Here is a 7,173-nt window from a genome sequence, read left to right as displayed (position 1 = left end):
TTTATTTCCAGTTAAACACCATAGAAATGCCAAAGGATAATTAAGCTAATAGACATTTTCAGCAAAATAGATATATAATCATGGTTCTTGGATGAATTCATTATCACAACCACCCAGATCAAAGGTTTTTAAATCAGAATCATGGACTTGAGACTTCCTGGTTTGCTGGAAAACTCTAGGTAGAGATATTGTCCAGACACTTCTGGGCATAGGTATTAATTTCTCTCCCAGGTTATGTGGTGACTCTTTTGATGCTGAGTTTGGCTCAAGGACAAGGCAGGCCCTAGATAAATAAATATTTCCCATTCTTGTTTAATAATTAAGTAAGCTCTCTGTTGCAATCCAATTTCACTTCTTAGATCTGGCAAAATCCTAACTTGCTCCAACAGTGTAACTTGCAGCCGTTTTCCAGCCATCAAGGACTCTTGGGATCAACATACGATGCACCAAGAGGTATGCCTCCTTGATTTTCTAAGAGTTTGCATCTTTAAGTAATTATATTGAGAATTTAAGCTAATCTCACCGCCTGTGTGTGTGTGCACACACACGGACACACGTGTGGTCTCTTCTCACTAACAAATAATCCATCTGAAATAATGTATATTTTGATTTCGTAGTTATCCAATGATAGAATTTATATCATTAAAATATGTGAAACTGCCTCACTCATGACTCAGTTGGCGATAATCTAATGTTCTCAGTAGTCTCTGAAGAATCTGTAAATGTACATCCCCAAATGTAACTGTTTATTTATGTGAATACACATCTATGGTCCTCTATGAATGTGGTCAAAACATTCCATTTTTCTGTTTTCCAGAAAATATTAAGTATAATTTCAGTTTCTATATTTTTATCAAACTGTTCAAAATGTGCTATAAAGTTGGTAAATAATTCTACCTTCATCTGAGACTTATTTAATGCCACAATCGTGATTATATATTTATTCATACTGTGTCTCAATATGCAAATGGCACAATAGAAAGAATGGTTCTAAAGTTACTTGAACAAATGAAGTATTTGCAGCAAACACTCTGAAGCAAAGTCAAACACCCAAGTTAAGATATGTGAGAACTGAAGGAAAGTTAATGGGCATACTGTTTTTGGAACTGAAACACAAACTCAGCATGGTATTTGTTAGTAAATATACCATGGCTGGGAAGGAACATTGCCAATTAGTAAATTCTGCTCCTTTTGCCTGTACAAGCAACTGCTGTGAATTTTTCAAATTGTAAAAAGTTATAAAAAATAAAGTTCACAAAAGAGATAACTATCACTGATGTTAATGTAACTAATATTTGCTCTAAGAATTGTAGTAAGAAAGGATCTCATTGAAAAGATTCAGACATTATACATAATATGCACTACACATTTAAATATATATGTGTGCATGATTATGTGTCTATGTTTTTTTATGTAGTCTTTAATGATATGTGGACTTTAGTAAACACAAAGTAGATAAACTACTCTAATTCTTCCCTTCCTCCATCCCTTCCTCCCTTTTTACTTTAGTCCTTTAAAGTCTTACCAAGTTCATTCACCCTTAAAAAAGGTTTCCCTGAATGCTAGAGTCCACATAAAGTGTAGTAGTCCCAAGATAAAAAGATTTCAAAGTTGCTGTTAAAAATAATATATGAGGGACTGCCTGGTGGTGTAGTGGTTATGTTCGCATGCTCTGCTTTGATGGCCCAAGGTTCATGGGTTCAGAGCCCAGCCACGGACCTAAACACCACTCATCAAGCCGTGCTGAGGTGCTGCCCACATACAAAATAGAGTAAGCTCAGGGCCAATCCTCCTCACCAAAAAATTAAAAATAAAAAAATTGAGTCGTGGCTCCATCACTTATTGTCTGGGTGACAAGAAAGTAATTACTTAACCTCCACAAGCCTCAATTTCTTTATTAATAAATTGGGACAAAATCACATGCCTATATGATTTTTATGAAATTACATGGGAAAAGTATGGAAAATCCATGGATCAATGCCCAGAATGTATAAGTAGTTCAGTAACTGATCATTTTTATTGTTGGTATTAGCCCTGAAAACATCACTTCAGTGCCAAATTATTCTTAGCTTTATGTTTGTTGGGTTTTCTCTCATCAAATTCATATTGCTTTCTATACATCTTTTCATTATTCCTAAGGATAAACACACTAAGAAGTAGAGAGCTCAATAAATCATTTTTTGGTTAAGTAAAGTCAAACGATTTTGAAGACTCAAGGGATCGTAGAGGTTATTCATTCTGTTTGTCTCATTTTCAGATGGTATGGGTGAGTTAAACTCAAGTGACTTGCTCAAAATCACCAAATTATTTCTGGTAAACCAAAATCCAGATTCCAGGTTTTCTATCCCTTGACCACTACTATTTCCACTATTATGCATCACTTTATATCAGATATAAACATATGAAAAGAGAGATACATATCTATATAATTTTAATGGTTATAATTTAAGTTGCAAAATATTTTCTCTACAAATGTATCTGCCTCAAAAAAATTAAAAACATCTTAATTAATTTTCTATTTATTCTAGAAATTCAAGAGTATCTGTCCAGTTCACATCCAGATCTTCTCTGACTATATCCAGGAAAGGGAGATCAGGTGATTCCACACGTAGGACAAATTCTTTTGTCATCGTTACTCATCTACTGCCTTCTCACTCTCTGGAGTGATGGAAGGTTGACCTGATGGTGGGAAAGTGAGAATTTTGCCATCTGCTCAGTTTTCTTTTCCAAGAAAAGGTAGAACCCTTTCTTTCCTCTTTTCTCCAATTTTAGCTATCATTAATTTTCACTCATTGTCTGTTTTTAAGTTTCAATACCTAATTCTGCACATATCAAGGACTTAAGACATCCACTGTCTTAAAATATTCTCTCATAAGTTTCGAGTGAATAAAACTGTAAAAATTTACTTATCTAATGTTAATTAATTCAGAATTTATTCTTATATAAAAATATATAGATTTCAGAATTTGAAATCTGTAGAAAGACTCATTTGAAAATCATTTACATTTTGGAAGTTAACGAATGTAATAGTTGCTCTATTTATGGACTTTCTTGACACCTTCAGAAAGAAGGTTATTTCCAAAAAGAAATAACTATATTATCTAATTTATTTTGATCATGATAATCAGTCATTAAATAGTCTTTGACAAACATACATATATGCAGCAATCATGCTTTCCGCAGGAAATAAATGAAAAAGGTAAATGGATTAAAAACAATTGAAACCAATCTATTAGGCCAGCAGAACACCTGGTCTTTCCTTTGAGCTCTTCTTCCACATGTCATCTTTTTATCCTTCAACTCCAAAAGAAAAGGTGATGACTGGCCAAAAAATATCAGAATGGATAACAGTGGAATCATCTAGAGTTGAACAGTCCTGAATTCAAAAGACATCTCTGTATAAACGTAAATGAACCTAAGTAAGCCTCTTAAATGTACTGATCCTCAGGTTCTTAATCTGTAAAAAGGAGTAAATAATACACATTTCATAGAATTGTTCCATGGGTGAAATAATGGATGCATGCTGCTGGACACAATTTCTAGAACATAACATATTCTCAATAAATATTAACTTGTTTCTCTTATTTTCTTCCTATCATGACATCTTCTTTTCTTTTATAATGTTATACTGTGCACTCAATATTGCTGATGTTAACTTTGATAACATTTTCACCCTCTAGATTTAACGTCCATTGATTCATCATTTCTATATTGTTTCTACTTCAAGGAATATAAGAGCTTTAAGAATGTTTATTTATTTAATTTTTTTCAGTATGGACTCATGGATTTTTATTTTATTGAATAAATTATAATTCATTACTATCATTATATAACTTAATGCTCAAATTATACTTTTATATCATTTTGATATGTTCCCATCATTCTTTGAGCACTTTCTTTCTTCCTCGTTCAATGAGACTTCCCAAAAGAATCTTGTATTTTGCCTGAACTAGGCCTGGAATCAGCCATTTAACCATTACTAGAGAATGCCAACCCACTTACTCTTAAATGAATAGTTAGAAGATAAATGCATGTGAAAGAACTTTTTAATTGAAAATATTGAAAAATTGTGTCTTCCATATTACAAGTGAGTAAATTCCTGTTCATTATGTCACCTGTAGATTATTGTGAGCTGCAATCCAAAGCATAGAAAAGAAAATTGCTACTTTTGGCTCATACATCTCTGTTATCTTCACAGACAGAGAAAAAAAAAATCTTATTTTCTTCTCTCTTTCAAGCACATTCTTTTCTCTGCTTTTTCTTTCCTCCCTGACCCCAATTCCAACTGCTGGATCATAGGAATAAGATTAAACCTTTACTAAAGATAGATAAAGCTTGTGTTTTCCTCCTTGTACAAATCTCCAAGGGAAGAAGTCTCTAAGTGTCTCGCTACCTGCTTAGAATTTGTATGTGTTTTGGAGATGACGGAATAGAAAAATAACACACATGAATTAATGTAGTAATAAATTGTCTTGTCCCAATTCTTTTTCCCACACCAGAGGATCATTTTTACTTGCTGTCTTGATAGCTAAATTTCCAACATATTGCTGCATATTTGTATGTGATTAGAAACATCAGATTCAGCAAGGGTCAACTCTATGTAAAATTGCTCTCCTGCGGCTCTGGGTTCTTGTGAAAGAAAGTCAGTGAGTAAATCAGTTCATTCTAATGAATTTAAAGCGTTCACCCTTTCCAGGACGTGGGCTCACACACTGAAAGAAAGGAATGCCTACCTTGAAGTAATGGAAATCTGTAGATATTTGAGAAGATACTGTTTGGGGAAAGGGTCCGGACCATTAGAAGATGGAATATAGCCTTATTATTAAAGATCACAAATCTCAACATATAGACCTACTTATATTAAGTAGGTCTGAGTCTCAATGACTATGTAGCATTTTTGAAACAGGAATTGTTTAATTCCGACAACTTAGAACAGGTAATAGTGCATTGCTGAGCTATAAAACCAGAAGGTAGAGGTTTGTGACTAGGGATTCAACCCATCTGGAGCGTATTCCCAGAGCCATTGCTAAATAAGTAATAGGGATTCTCATTTGGACAATTTTTGCTTGCAGGTGGCAAAATGAGTCTTCCCCTTTGCTCTAGGGGTTTAGAACCTAGAAGCTTGGCAAAGCATGAAACTCCTTCTGTTCATGCAGAAACAGAGCTGGGAGTTAACATTCATTTATAATTTCCTTTGGGATGAAGAAGGTTTGATTATCAGCAGGAAAGGTAGCTATCTCTAAAAAAGCTAAGGATGATGACTTCTACATTTTCTTACTTAATATGCATCAAGAAGTGGACATTGACCTTCACTGAGTACAGCTTTCATTTATTGAGTAATGAAGCAATTTGCTGTCAAATTGTTTCATCAGACCCTATTAGTCATCTGGGATACAATGGATAAGGAGTTTAATTTTATTATTTTCTTGGGACTGGACCATTGGGACTGAGTGTAATTTAGGAAGGCACAGTGGAACATGTATTTTCTGTAGATTCCCAAGAAAGAGTATTTTAATTCTTTTGAAATGATGAGTTATAAAAGGTCTTGTGAGTTGATTTACTTTTTATAAACCCTTAGGCTTTCTAACAGGGAGACAAGTTCCAAATGGCAGTTGTGCCTCTGTGGCTGAACTGTCAGAGAAAACCTTGCAAGATAATCTCTTTACAGAAAAAGAACAACTCATATCTATCCAATGATGCTTCAACTTTACCATTCAGTTTTCCTCCCATTGAGGGCTCAGCTCTACTTAAATCAAAGAGAGCAACTTAGGATTAGATAAATTTGTTTGAGAGACCCAAAATGGGGAAAATGTTAGTTCTGAGGGAATTCCTTTGAACCTGTATTGGTTTAGATCAAGTGATCTTTCACTCAAATGAGAATGGAACTCATGATCCTATTTCAATCTTAATACTACCTATTCTGCTATCATAAATGGTACCCACATCATTTGGATTTCCATACTATCAGCAATACACATTAGCTACACACCAGGATCTTCTCTGAGAATTCAACCAGTATTTTCTAACTCCATCGAAGAGTTAACTGAAACTAATTAAGATAGACATGATCTAATTCCATCTGCTGGATGTTTCTTTATATTAAATTATACCATGAGCATATTACAAACAAATCTTATTGGCTTTGATTCCTTATAAAATGTCTTTGTTAGCCCATAACTTAATATCAGTTATGCTATTGGCCTTTAATAAGAGTGAGTTAAGAAACAGTTTTATTATAAGCATTTCTTCTTTAATCTTACTACTGAAAGTACTACACATTATTTTTCCAATTGTTGTTGGCAAAGATCACAAAATAAACTCCCATTATCTCTGACATAAGAAAAAAATTGTCAGAATTATCTTTTGATCAGATAGAATTAGTTAGAATTCTATAACTATCCCAATTCTCCATTTGCCTTGGTTTTTAGGAAGCATGAATTAAATTAATATTCAATCACTCATATTTTGATGTGCTTTTTTTTTTCCATTTCTCTATTTTCTATTCAATGTTGGTGTTGTATGGTGCTCTTGACTTTGTCACATTGAAAACCATCCAATAAAATTTTGGAATATAAGGGAGGTATGCATTTGGTAAAACTACATTCATCAAAATAATCTGCAAGGTAAAGCCACCATGATGAACTTGTGTCTCTTTAAGCAACGTAAGATGGAGGGAGCAGGATGGAGAGTACCCTTCTCTCAGTCTATTTTTAACTTCCCTAATTTCTCCATTTTATAAATTGAATATTAACCAACCTAAAATATTGATTCAGGAATAGTTTCCAAGGTTTGGTTGGATTTACGCTATACAATTTGTTGTTGGAGTTTGTCTCTTAGCTCATGGAGATGGCTCATGTTGTTCATAATGCAGTCGTCATGGGTTCAGTTCTTGAATGATCCATTTACATTTGCTTTATTCCAACACCTTGAAAAGCACCTATATCTTTAGCTAATTATTAAGCGAATGTTCATAGACATTAGGTTAAGCGGATGTGAAAAAAATTCAAATATTTAAATGTGCAAATGCAAAAAATACCAAAGACAAAAATAAAACACTTTTTTAAGGTTGCCAAAGAATATATGCCATTGGTTAGTTTTGTCCATATCTAGGATAACAATCAGTAGCAAAAATTATAAATATGAGAATAATGCAGAATATTTACCTGCAGGTGT

Source organism: Equus asinus, chromosome 6 (genome assembly GCF_041296235.1).
Source record: "Equus asinus isolate D_3611 breed Donkey chromosome 6, EquAss-T2T_v2, whole genome shotgun sequence".
Classification (NCBI taxonomy): domain Eukaryota; kingdom Metazoa; phylum Chordata; class Mammalia; order Perissodactyla; family Equidae; genus Equus; species Equus asinus.
This window is presented reverse-complemented; position numbering follows the sequence as displayed.